The sequence below is a fragment of the Theropithecus gelada genome, chromosome 5 (genome assembly GCF_003255815.1).
Source record: "Theropithecus gelada isolate Dixy chromosome 5, Tgel_1.0, whole genome shotgun sequence".
Taxonomy (NCBI): domain Eukaryota; kingdom Metazoa; phylum Chordata; class Mammalia; order Primates; family Cercopithecidae; genus Theropithecus; species Theropithecus gelada.
This window is the reverse complement of record NC_037672.1, coordinates 153,358,726-153,372,849: the sequence shown is the minus strand read 5'-3', so window position 1 is coordinate 153,372,849 and position 14,124 is coordinate 153,358,726.

The window sequence follows — 14,124 nt, the reverse complement described above, 5'->3', positions numbered from 1 at the left end:
TTGAAATTTTTCGGGATTTGTTTCCCACCCTTTGTTTTATATAAGCCTTATCAATTTGTCAAAAGCACTTGCTACTTTCTTTTTTTAAATTATTTCAATAGGTTTTTGGGGAAACACATACTATTGGGTCAGATGAATAAGGTCTTTAATGGTGATTTCTGAGATTTTGGTTCACCTATCACTAGAACAGTGTAACTGTACCAAATGTGTAGTCTTTTATCCCTCACCCCACACCTGCCCTTTCCCCTGAGTCGCCAGAGTAAATTGTATCATTCTTAGGCCTTTGCATCCTGAAGTTTAACTCCCACTTACGAATGACAACATAAGATGTTTGGTTTTCCATTCCTGAGTTAATTCACTTAGAATAACGATATCCAATTTCATCCAGGTCATTGCAAATGTAATTATTTTGTTCCTTTTTATGGCTGAGTAATATTCCATTTTATATATATATATATATATATATATATATATGTTTTATATATATATGACATTTTCTTTATCCACTCATCGATCAATGGATATTTGCACTAGTTCTATATTTCTACAGTTGCAAATTGTGCTATAAATATGTGTGTGCAAGTATCTTTTATGTATAATGACTTCTTTTCCTCTGGGTAGATATCCAGGAGTGGTATTGCTGGATCAAATGGTAGATCTACTTTTAGTTCTTTAAGGAATCTCCACATTGTTTTCACTAGCGATTGTACTAGTTTCATTCCTACCAGTAGTATAAAAGTGTTCCCTTTACCCTCCATCCATGCCAACATCTATTATTTTTTGACTTTTTGATTATAGCCATTCTTGCAAGACTGAGATGGTATCTCATTGTGGTTTTTATTTGCATTTCCCTGATCATTAGTGATGCTGAGCATTTTTCATATGTTTCTTGGCCATTTGTGTATGATCTTTTGAGAATTTTCTTTTCATGTCATTTACCCACTTTTTGATGCAACTGTTTGCATTGTTCTTGCTGTTTTGTTTTGTTTTGTTTTGAGTTTGAAGATTCTGGCCATTAGTCCTTTGTTGGATGTATAGATTGCAAAGATTTTTTTCCCACTCTGTAGGTTTTCTGTTTACTCTGCTGACTTTTTTATTTTATATTTTATTTTATTTATTAATAATTATTATTATTTGCCGTGCAGAAGTTTTTAGTTTAATGGTCCCATATCTTTATCTTTGTTTGGTTGCATTTGCTTTCGGGTTCTTGGTCATGAAGTCTTTCCCTGATCCAGCATCTAGAAGGGTTTGTCCAATGTTATCTTCTAGAATTTTCATGGTTTCAGGTCTTAGATTTAAGTTTTCTATCCATCTTGATTTGAGTTTTTTATAAGATGAGAGATAAGGATCCAGTTTCATTCTTCCATTTGTGTCTTGCACCATTTGTTGAATAAGGTGTCCTTTCCCCACTTGATGTTTTTGTTTGCTTTGTCGAGGATTAGTTAACTGTAAGTATTTGACTTTACTTCAGTGTTCTCTGTTCTGTTCCATTGGTCTATATGCCTATTTTTATACCAGTACCATGCTATTTTGGTGACTATAGCCTTACAGTAGTTTGAAGTAGAGTAGTGTAATGCCTCCATATTTGTTCTTTTTATTTAGTCTTGCTTTGGCTATACAGGCTCTTTTTTTAGTTCCATATGAATTGTAGGATTATTTTTCTAGTTTTGTGAAGAATGATGGTGGCATTTTGACAGGAATTACATTGAATTTGTAGCATGCTTTGGCAGTATGGTCATTTTCACAATATTGATTCTACTTATCCATAAGTATGCGATGTGTTTCCATTTGTTTGTGTTGTCTAAAATTTCTTTCAGTAGTGTTTTGCAGTTTTCCTTGCAGAATTCTTTCACCGCTTCAGTTAGGTATATTCTTCCTAAGTATATATATTTTTTTGCAGCTATTGTAAAAGAGGTTGAGTTCTTGAGTTGATTCTTAGCTTGGTTGCTGTTGGTGGATAGCAGGAGTACCAATTTGTGTAATACATTAATTTTGTATCCTGAAACTTTGATGAATTCATTTACAACTTTTTGGTTGTGTCTTTAGGGTTTTCTAGGTATATGATCATGTCCTCAGCAAAAGCAGCAGTTTGACTTCCTCTTTACTGATTTGGATACCCTTTATTTTATTTTCTCTTGTCTTATCCTTATTCCTCTGGCTAGGACTTCCAGTACTATGTTGAATATAAGTGGGGAAAGTGTGCATCCTTGTCTCGTTCCAGTTCTCAGGGGGAATGCTTTCAACTTTTCCCCATTCAGTATAGTGTCGGCTGTGGGCTTGTCATAGATTCCTTTTGTTATCTTAAAGCATGTCCCTTTTATGCCCATTTTGCTGAGGGTTTTTTAATCATAAAGTTTGCTGGATTTTATCAAATGCTTTTTCTGTCTCTATTGAGATAGAAATAATAATGTTTATAGATATATAGTTACTTAATAAAGTATAAAGAAATGTGGGGAAATGATTACTGTCTATTTTGAGGGAAAGGAAAGAAGAATGGGACAAAGAGAGACTTCCTTTAAAAAGAAAACTCTTCATTGAGTTATGATTGACATACAAAAAGCTGCACAGATTTAATATAGACAAGTAAATGAGTTTGGAGATGAGTATGCACCTGTGAAAACAATATATGCTATAAAACAATTCTATACATGAAACACAATCTATGCTATAAGCCAATTCATTACGTCCAAAAGTTTTCTTCTTCCCCATTTATTTATTATTGTTTGCTATAAGAATACTTAACATCTATCTTCTCACCCAATTTTTATGTATACAATACAGTGTTTTTAGCTATAGGCACTATTCAGTATAGCAGATCTCTAGGACTTATTCATCTTGTATAACCAAAACTTTGTACCCTTTGACTAATATCTCCATGTTTCTCCCTTCCCCCGTCCCTGACATGTACCATTCCACTCTTTGCTTCTTTGACTATTTCAGATTCATCATGTAAATGGTCTCCTGTAGAATTTGTCCTTCTGTGTCTGGCTTATTTCACTTAGCATAATTTTCTCCATGTTATATAGATATCTGTTAGCTCTAGTTGGTTTATAGTTCTATTAAAGTCTTCTATTAATCATTTTCTAGCTAGTTCAATTCATTACTGATGATGAAATATTGAATTCTATATGTACTAATATGGGATTGCATATTTTTGGTATTCAATTTTTCCCATTTTTACTTTGTATTTGGTATTTTGCTTACGGTATTTATGTATTAGTTGCACATAGTTTTATAATTATTACATCCTCTTAATGAATTGACTATTTTATCATTATAAAGTATCCTTCTCTGTCTCAATTATAACATTTAATCATAATGGTTATTTTATTGGCATTAGTATAGTCATTCCAGAATTTTGATAAATATTTGCATTATGAATATTTTTTCATTTTACTGTTAACTTACTTGTCTTGTATCTTGTAGATAGCATCTAGTTGAATCAAGCTTTTGCTGATCTTTACTATCTGTTTTCTATATGTCTTGTGTCTTTTTTTTCTTCTATTAATTAATTATAGCCTTCCTTTGTGTTAAATAGATACTTTGCAGTATACCTCTTTAATTCCATTGTTATTTCTTTTAATATTTTCAAACATTTTTAGTGGTTGTCCATGGGATTACAATTAAAACCTTAATGTAATATTAACTTAATTTTACCTTTTCACAGAAATTTTGCTCATGTATATTTCCATTCTCTATCCCTTCTTTGTGCTATTATTGTCATTCAGTGGACATGTTTATACTCTGCCAGTCAACACAGATTTATAATAATTGTTTTATGCCATTGTCCTTCAAATCAGATAGGAGAAAAAAGTAAAGTACATTTATACTATATTTCATATTACCTGTGTATTTAACTTGACCAATGTTCTTTACTTCTTGTTATGGATTTAAGTTGCCTTCTAGCATTCTTTCCTCTTTGCCTGAAGGACTCCCTTAAGCTTTTATGTTTGTTTGTTTTATTTCTTTTTTTTCTTTGTATTGCAGGTCTGATAACTATGAAGTATCTCAGTTTTCATTTATTCTGAACGGTTTTACCTACTTTTCACTTTTGAAAGATAGTTTTGCTGGATATAAAATTTTTAGTTAGCAGAACTTTTCTTCCAGCACTTCAAATACATTGTCTTCTTGCCTTTTGGACTCAGTGATTTCTGATAAGAAGTTAGATATTAATCTTATTGAGGTCTTCCCATATGTGTTGAACTGTTGTTCTCTTGCAACTCTCAATATTGACAATATTATTCCTCTCAATCTTTTGACAATTTGACTATGATGTGTTGGTGTAACTGTCTTTGAGTTTATCCTAATTGAAATTTGTTGAATTTTCTAGTTCTGTAGAATAATATTTGCCAGCACATTTTGAAACTTTTGATTATAATTTCTTCAACTATTCTTTCTACTTCTTTCTCTTTCTCCTTTCCTTTGGAGATTTTCATCAGATGTATGTTGGCATATTGGATGTGTGCCATACATGTCTGAGGCTCTGCTCATTTTTTTTTTCCATTAATTTTTTTTCCATTAATTTTTATTTTTTTATTAGTTTTAATCAGAATGGATAATCTCAGTTGATATGTTTTTAATTTCACTGATTCTCCTGCCATCTCAAATCTACTGCTGAGTTCTTCTAATAAATTTTTTTATTTTAGTTATTTTACTTTTCAGCCTCATAATTTATATTTAATTCTTTGTTGTAATTACTATTTTTATTGATATTCTTTATTTGGTGATATACAATTTTCATATTTTAATTCTTTGAACATGTTTTCTGTTATTGTTGTTGTCCCTTAAATGTAGAATTTTTTTGTTCTCCTGAGGCACAATTTCTCCATATTGGTTTTTTTCCTTGTTTGTTTCATATTTTCCATGTCATATTGTTTTTGAAAAGTAACATTTTAGAAAATACAATGCTGTAATCCAGGAAATCAGATTCTACTCCTCTCCCTTAGGTTTATTGCTGCTGCCTTTTAATTGTTTTTACTATTGTTATTGCTTCCACTGTTTTTTATTTAGTGAGTTTCCTGAACTAACCCTCTAATGTTTATTTCTTCCTTAGAGTGCATCCACTGAAATCGCTACATGATTTGGCAAGTCATCAGTTATTGATTGTACCAATATTTTCTTAAATGCCTGGAAACTATAAGTCTGCCATTCTTGGCTAAGAATGTGTGTGTATGTGTGTGTAGTGTGTGTGTGTGTGTCTGTGTATGTGTGTATGTTTGTGCGTGTGTATGTTGGAGTATAAGCCTCAGTCCTCAAGGAGTTTAAAACTCTACTTTAGCTTTAACCCTTTGTTTATAGCTTATGCAGAGCCTTAAGGTCACCCAGGAGTGAAAGATTGGAGGCCAGTAGGCATTTTCTGATCATGCACACAACCCTGCCTACGCATGTGATTTTCCAGTTTTCCAGGTATATGTCAGAGCTTTCAATGTTATTTATGAGCATCTCATTCCCAAATTCTTCTTTTTATATTTTTGACCAAGATCTTGATTGCCCCACCTGGCATTGTAACTTATGGGAAATATCATGTTAAACAATTGCTACTGATTATTTTTGACAAATGTCCTTGTGATCTTGGGATAGAGCTTTCCTGCAAGTAAGATCAAATAATGATGAAGCCCTATAAATGGGATTTTTACAGAGATCTGTAAGACAGATCACATGGTTACAAGGCTTTAAGGATATAAATTTTTGAGGAGCTCCAATCTCATTCTTCCTCCAGTAGTGGCAAAGCTGTTGATTTTCACAGCTACCATGGTGATGAGCCTACTGTTTTTTCAAGATTACTGTGAAGCCAGGGAGTGAAAGATGGGAATAGGCCAAGTTAAAAAGCTATAATTTATCCTGTTTGCACTGAGGTTCAGCAGTCGTTCTTGAGCAAATGTTCTTCTGTTTTCTTAGCTCTTTGGTTAATCTCCAGAGTTTTGAAGAAGTAAATTTTGAAAAATTTTGTCATCATTTAGATTATTTTTATTGATTAACAGATTTACAGAAGTCCTCACTTTCATACATAGTGTTTTTAATTTCCTACCAGTTGTTCTGTGCTAATTTACTTTTCAATGTCTTGTGATAACTGCTTTATGTATTGTTTCATCCGGGACTTTTAATGGTAATCAGTAGAAAGGATAGAGTAGAGTATGCTCACTCTTTCTTAAAAACTAGAACTTCTATTGCATGTTCTTTTATTCAAATCAAAATGGAAACATTATATCACAAATTTACTCTATTCATAATTGACATAAACAACAACAAAAGAACCCCAAAAGTTTATTGTTTTTTTTAAAGGCCCAAAAGCCCCAATATTGTTGTAAATATGCTCATATATTGAATGTAATGTATTAGAATACTGTTTCCTCTGTATCATCCTGCATGTTTTGTACCATATATTCTTTTTTTAAAGTTAAATATCAAATTTTTTTAGCTCAGAGAAATATTTTGATTTGGTTAGTACAAAAAATGTGCAATAAGTTATGTATGTCTAACAAAATTAAAATTTTGGTTTATAGTACCAAAACCTCACATTAGATATTGCTTGAAGGAGACTTATTATTACTCCACTTCTGGTTCTTATTAAGCAAAGAATGTTTTAGTAAAAAAGTTGTTAAATGACCTTAAATAATCTGTCTTCACAACTTTATTTATTTTCTAAGTTATGAGAGAGTTTTCTACAATTATGTATGCTGTGTTGGCCATATTGTCTAGGTCTGGAGTGATACACTAGACATTATTTAGAGGGGTCAAGATGATAAATTATAATAATGTGCAATAATGTATTAGGAAGCCTTCAGTTTCAGATAAAAGTGTTCAGAGACTTCAGAAATATTGGTGTAGGTTCAGGAATAGCTCTGGTGTCCCCAAAATAACCCTCTATAATGGCAAGGAAAATATATACAAGCATATATACATTACTTAATACAAATAATATTCACCTATGTTTGAATAAAATCTGCATTTCACTAACTGAACAGATGTTAATTAATCAAATATAACACTATTTATGAAGACTAGATCTTAGCCAGAATTTCACATCCATTGTTTTATTTATCCTTTGCAAAAACCACTTAGATAAAGATGTCTTATATAAAAGCTTTGGAATCCAAGATACAAAAAGCATAAAAGTAGATTACAGTGATAGTGAAGCTATCGGAGAGTGCACATTTTATAATTCGATGCAAGATGTTAATTTCTCCATATTTTAATATTCTGACAAAATTTTAATGTTTCAAAGACAAATAATATTTTACTTAATTCAAATACTCTGATGATTATGAAGATGGTAACAGATTGCTATCAATAACATTCTAGTAATGTTATTTTGATCCATAGGCAAAATTGCTTGTTCTGAGAGAGAGGAAAACTAGGATTTATGGGGGTATCTATTTCTACATTATCATTTGGCTCACTTCTTTTGTATAATAGATTATATAATCTCTGCTTAAAAAAAGTACATTATTATCGTGTTTTGATTGCTATTCAATTAAAATACTGCAAACTTGAGAATACTAAGAATGCTCTGTCTTTGTAATAGAACTGGAATTTATATATTAAAACAAGTTGAAACTCACTGTATCTAAATCTTATGACAAAGGGTTAAAACTATAATCAAGAGTTATGAAAACTTAAAATATATAGCAAGTTAAAGTATTTTGGCCTGAATTATCAAAAAAATCTGTTTTTCTATGGTGCATTTAAAAAAATACAAACTTAATCTTAACATTTGTAACCATAGTGAAATCTTAAAAAAGTATTTCTTGGAAAGCTTCTTTTGTTTTTTATTATACCTTTGGGTTCCATTTTAGAGCCTGGGTGCTTTAATTGTCATCTCTTAACAGGCAAGAAAGTAAATTAAAGGAACTTTAGGTGAAAGGAGTGATAGATCTTCCATGCTATTGGATAGACTTCAAAGATAGAGAGCTGTATTTTATTCCCTGTGATTTTCTTTAGGCTTTGGGAGCCAGCAACTATCATCAGAGAACAAACATCTAGTTCAAAACTAAGAAGAAGAAGAAAAAATATTTCACTCTCGTATAAACAGTCTTGAAGTTATCCTTAAAGGAGGAGGTAAATTTTGAAAGGGATACTAAAAGGTCTCAGCATATAAAAACAGCTCTATATCCTTGAGGAATCGCCATACTGTCTTCCACATGGTTGAACTAATTTATACTCACACCAACAGTGTAAAGGCGTTCCTATTCCTCTACAGCCTCACCAGCACCTATTGTTTCCTGATTCTGCACATGTACCCCAAACTTAAAGTAAAATTAACAAAAATTTTTAATAGCTCTATATGAAACAAAATATTTTAATTCTACAGAACTGTTTGAGATTATAAGAACACAATATTTGCAGGCAGACCTGAGATAAAAATCATTCTATTTTCTGTAGCTGTCAATTGAATAATTGTGCAAATGAAGAACAGTGCCTAACCTCAAGGAACTTACAAACCAGGAGCCGAGCGAAGACAAATGTAGTTAACTCTAGTTTTAGACACTCGTTTTAGCAAAGAAGGGTGCTATCTGCTGAACAGTGGGAAGTAAATTGAGGAATTTTCAATCTCACACATCTGAGGCCTCTTCTTCGCCACTGCCAGGTTAGTATTCTCACTGCTGCTACCAACAGCCAGTTGTTTTCAGTATTCAGGGACATTCATCTCTTCAAGGATTTTGGTAGGATGATTGACAATAGAAACTGGCTGTTCTCCAAATGTTTCTTGCCCCCTCCAGTATGACAAAACCAAATATATATCTGATAATAACAGAGGTAGGAAAAGTTCTTAAAAGTTAGTCGTGGAGATCTAAAAACACCCAGACATAACTGAAGATATAAAGATATGAATTGAGATGATTAAATGCATTTTCTACTTACGATATTTTCAACTGATGATGGGTTTAATGAGTGGCCCTATCGTAAGTCAAGGATCATTTGTATTTAACAAGTGGTATGACATAAGTACTGAAAAATCAGAATGGAGTGTGGACATTTTTATGACCACTCCTCACAAACTGCCAGCAGGACCAGAGTAGACAGTATTGGTGGCATATCAGTTCTGATCTTCTGGAGATGTCTGTGAGTTCCCAAAGGCTCACATTTTGATAGGCAGATCTTACTACAATTTTCTGCTTCTATACAATTACTATGTCATTTTATATAAGCATTAAGAGGTACTTAAATTCTGTACATGAATCCATCTCATTTACCCAATCGATAGGGTACTGAAAAGTAGAAGATAGTACAAAAATACCTATGTAAAAAAGAAAATTTTCTTATAAAAAAGTAAAAGGAGAAGACAAGCCTCAGAGGACTGAAGGAGAAGTCTATCTTATTGACATTAATGTGAACATCACATATTTTATGGAAAAAGTTAATGTATATAGTAAAATTTTTAATTACCAGCAATGTCCACTGAGTCAATTATGATACTTTCCCAATATTATTAGCCGTGATGTCTCCCTCATTGCAGAAAGAATTTTTGCAGATAAAGCTTAGTCACTATTGCTGATGCTTCAGTTTCAATCCTCCTTTAATTTTCTTGGTAATGTCAAAAATTTTCTGAGTTTTATTAAGGCAAAACATTCAACAAACAGTGGTTTGGTTCATTTTAAATAACAAATTAATAAATTAATAAATGAAATAAGAGTAGAGGAAATATATCAAAAATTGAGAGCTACTTTGCTTGAAATGTCTACCACTGTTAAATGATTATTTATTGAATAAATGTGAAAAAGTCTCCCAAATTCTCTCTATTCTCTGTATCTTGGAAGATCTTGCCTGAGCAAATTATATGGGCCTTTAAGAAGAGTGTTATAGATTGATATATTCCTGCCTTAAAAATGTTTTCAACAGTACATTACAAGCTCTATAACTAATTTTGAACTGAAAACTGAGGCATTTAGCCAAATGGTTCAGGTTAAAATAAAATATGGTTTTTAAACTAAAAATGTTCCCAGGTTTCTGACACTTTGAGCTAGATTTTTTTTTTTTTTTCATTTTTGGAAGCCTAAAAATATTGCTTATTTTTTCAAACTCTAATTTCTGTACTGGATATGTTTTCACAACTAATGAGAGACTTTAACATTTTTTGATTAACTAGAAATGGCTTATTTAAGCTATCTCTCTATATAATTCTGGTCAAAATAAATCTGTCTTTAAAAAAATTACTAAACTTGACCAAGTAGTTAGTATTTTGCTTGCTGGAAAGTAATTCAAAACTTCTTTACAAGAATTAGGCTATTTTAAATGATTCTTTCTAAATGCAACTTTTATCAGAAAAAGCAATTACACAATTTTAAAAAATGTACTGGCAAGGCAATTTAAGTATTACAAGGAGAGAGTGGGTACTATAAGAAATACATGCAGGATATATAGGATCCACATTTCTAAGAATTTTTAATTTCTTTATTGTTATGTTTTTTATTTAATCATCAGGGGGAAATTCATGATATGGGGTATGCTATAGGGTGGTTTTTGTAGTACAAAGCAAACACCTTGGTGCACAATTGAAAATGGTTGAATGAAGTCATGAGAAATTAGGGGATTACCACTTCAATGATTCCGCCTTTCATATTGAAAACACAGCAGGTTATACTAACAGGAATAGAATTATGCAAGGCCCTGGCACCAACACTTATTAGGCAAGCAAAGTGGGCAGCATCAAGCTAATAAGAAAAAACAAATATTTAGCTTTCTAAACGCAGGCATTTGGACACAACTTTGCAATTACAGAGTGCTAAGAGTGGACAGTCTCTTCCTTTCACTTTGAGACTTTACGGTAGTTCGTGGTCATAGTTCTTGGAAAATTTTCATTTTCTTCTTTCTGCTTTAATTTTTAAAGACAATTTTTTAAAGTTAGGGCCCCAAACAAAACATTTGAGGGAGATATTGGACTGGTGAAACATCTCCCTCTCATATATTTCGAAAATGAAAGTGTATGAAAGTCATCTAGAGACTGGATTTCATCTAGAGAGTCTTGTTTGGAAAGTATCTGATTCTTCATGTATCACCATCACATGTTCATTCTACTGTGTCCACTAGATCAAGTCTAGTAGAATAAGCACTTTCACATAAATGAGCTTAACAAGCAAAACTGCAAGTATAAGAACAATTTATGTACTGAATTTGCACTTCACAAAGAAGTTGAGAATGAACATGTAAGCAGCAAAAATATTTGTTGATACTTAACACCTTCAGCAGGTTTTTGTTTTTTTCTTGTGGTCAGTGATGTGACCCTGATCAAAGATGCAAATTGCTGAAAAAATATCCACACTTACTTTAAGATGTAGTACTTACATTAATATCATGATGGACAAGGGTTCATTTTCTGCATTCTCATATCATTCTGTAAAGTATGATGTCTCATAGTTGTTTAAAAAAGTGGCTGCTCTAAACTGAATGTGGTCATAAGTATAGGCATAGTGTAAAATGAGTTGACTCCATAAACAAAAAAAGAATTTCAAAACTTTTAAATATACCAGTTTTATATTATTATTATCAGGTGCTTCAAATGGAGAAAATCAGTTAATGCCAGTAATTGATGCTTCAATCCAGGTTACTAAATCAAAGCTTTGAAAATTTGAATGGCATATTCAGTTAAGTTATGGATTCAACATTAAGTATTAAATTTTATTTGCAGTAAGAATAAAAGTACAGATTTCCTAGGACTGTAGCTTCATAGCACAAACAATATTCTTGCTGACTTAAGAAAACATTGGAATAGAAATGCCCTTGAAATGGTGGTGGTGTACACATAACTCGTAATTTTGTCCATTAAAAATTGCATAGTCTACCAATCTAACTATGTAAGCTACTTATTAAATTGTAGAACTATTTTTATATATTCAAAACTATAGCAGGTAAATTACAAAATGTTTGTGATTAACTGCTATGAATTAAAAAAGAAACTCATGTCATTGCTGTAAAATCTTCTCTTTTCTACTTATCAATTGAATTTTGGAAGTGATTTTGCCTTGTAATTATTGAAAGTAATATTTTCAAAAAGAAAATTATTAAAATGTGTTACTACAAAATGTGAGAAAAGAGTTGAATACATTAATGAGAAATTAAGCAGTTTACAAGTCTAATTTTGAAATATTATTGTAACTTTGAATATCTCCTATTGTGGGAATAATCTTTTGATAGTTTTCCTTTTTGCATTGGCTAGGTCTATATTCCACACTGGGAAGGAAAGTAAGTTAATAGGATTCTAATTTTTAGCATCTGTATTTGGCTAAATGTTAACATTATAAATATATCAAACTTATTTTATAAATTTTGCTCCATACAAAGAATCATTAATGAAATATACTCAGAATGAAAGCAAAAAAAGGTGACCTTACATATTTGCACATTTTAATACAAAAAAATTTCCTTTTAATTTTATGGGCTCTGAGTTTATCAGACGCCTCAACTGCAGTTGTGAGATTGTGCTTAATTTAAAATATTATGACAAACAGAAGAAGAGTCAATTAAAGGCAATGACTTAAAACTTATTAACCATAAAATGCTACTTTGGAGAATATTATGTAGAACTTTATTAAAATATTAAAATACACCAGATTTGAAGAAATACATTTCCCAATAAATATCATTCAGGACATAGGCAAGGGCAAAGACTTCATGACTAAAACACCAAAAGCAATGGCAACAAAAGCCAAAACTGGCAAATAGGATCTAATTAAACTAAAGAACTTCTGCACAGCAAAAGAAACTATCATCAGAGTGAACAGGAAACCTACAGAATGGGAGAAAATTTTTGCAATCTATCCATCTGACAAAGGACTAATACCCAGAATCTACAAAGAACTTAAACAAATTTATAATAAAAAAACAAACAACATCATCAAAAAGTGGGTGAGGATATAAACAGGCACTTCCCAAAAAAAGACTTTTATGCAGCCAACAAATATATGAAAAAAAGCTCATCATCACTGGTCATTAGAGAAATGCAAATCAAAACCACAATGAGATACCATCTCACGCCAGTTAGAATGGCGATCACTAAAAAGTCAAGAAACAACAGATACTGGAGAGGATGTGGAGAAATAGGAATGCTTTTACACTGTTGGTGGAAGTGTAAATTAGTTCAACCACTGTGGAAGATGGTGTGGCAATTCCTCCAGATCTAGAACTAGAAATACCATTTGACCCAGCAATCCCATTACTGGGTGCATACCCAAAGGATTATACACATATGTTTATTGCACACATATGTTTATTGTGGCACCGTTCACAATAGCAAAGACTTGGAACCAACCCAAATGCCCATCAATGATAGACTGGATAAAGAAAATGTGGCACATATACACCATGGAATACTATGGAACCATAAAAAAGGATGAGTTCATGCCCTTTGCAGGGACATGGATGAAGCTGGAAACCATCATTCTCAGTACACTAACACAGGCACAGAAAACCAAATACCACATGTTCTCACTCATAAGTGGGAATTGAACAATGAGAACACATGGACGCGGAGAGGGGAACATCACACACCAGGGCCTGTTTTGGGGTGGGAGGCTAGGGAAGGGATAGCATTAGGAGAAATACCTAATGTAGATGACGGGTTGATCTGTGCAGCAAACCACCATGTCACATGTATACCTATATAACAAACCCGCACGTTGTGCACATGCACCCCAGAACTTAAAGTATTATAATAAAAATAATACAAACCTTGCTCAATTGTTATTTAACAGGAAAGACAAATAGGAATTTCTTAAGCCTATAGAGTCTCAAATGGTTGTTTACCATACAGGACTGTCTTGGAAAATAATGTTGGATGAAGTAGTCCAATAATAAAGATAAATCCAGAATTCTTCAAGACATATGGATATGCCAAATATACCAACGGTTTGTTTCCCAGCACCATTCTACACTAAAATCATCAAATGCAATGTTTTGTTTTGATTTAATCCTGATTGAAACCAAGGTTTAAAAAGAAGTAAATATATACATCAAAAATATTTAATGATTATGAAAAAATGTTAACATTACAGTATTATTTTTATGTAAATCTGCCTATTTCTATATTTCTTATGGGTACACACCCAGGTTAACATTCACAAGTTTCTAGAGAGAAAATACCAGTCCTGACATTAAAATATACTAACAATATTAAGTTCTCTTTCCCCA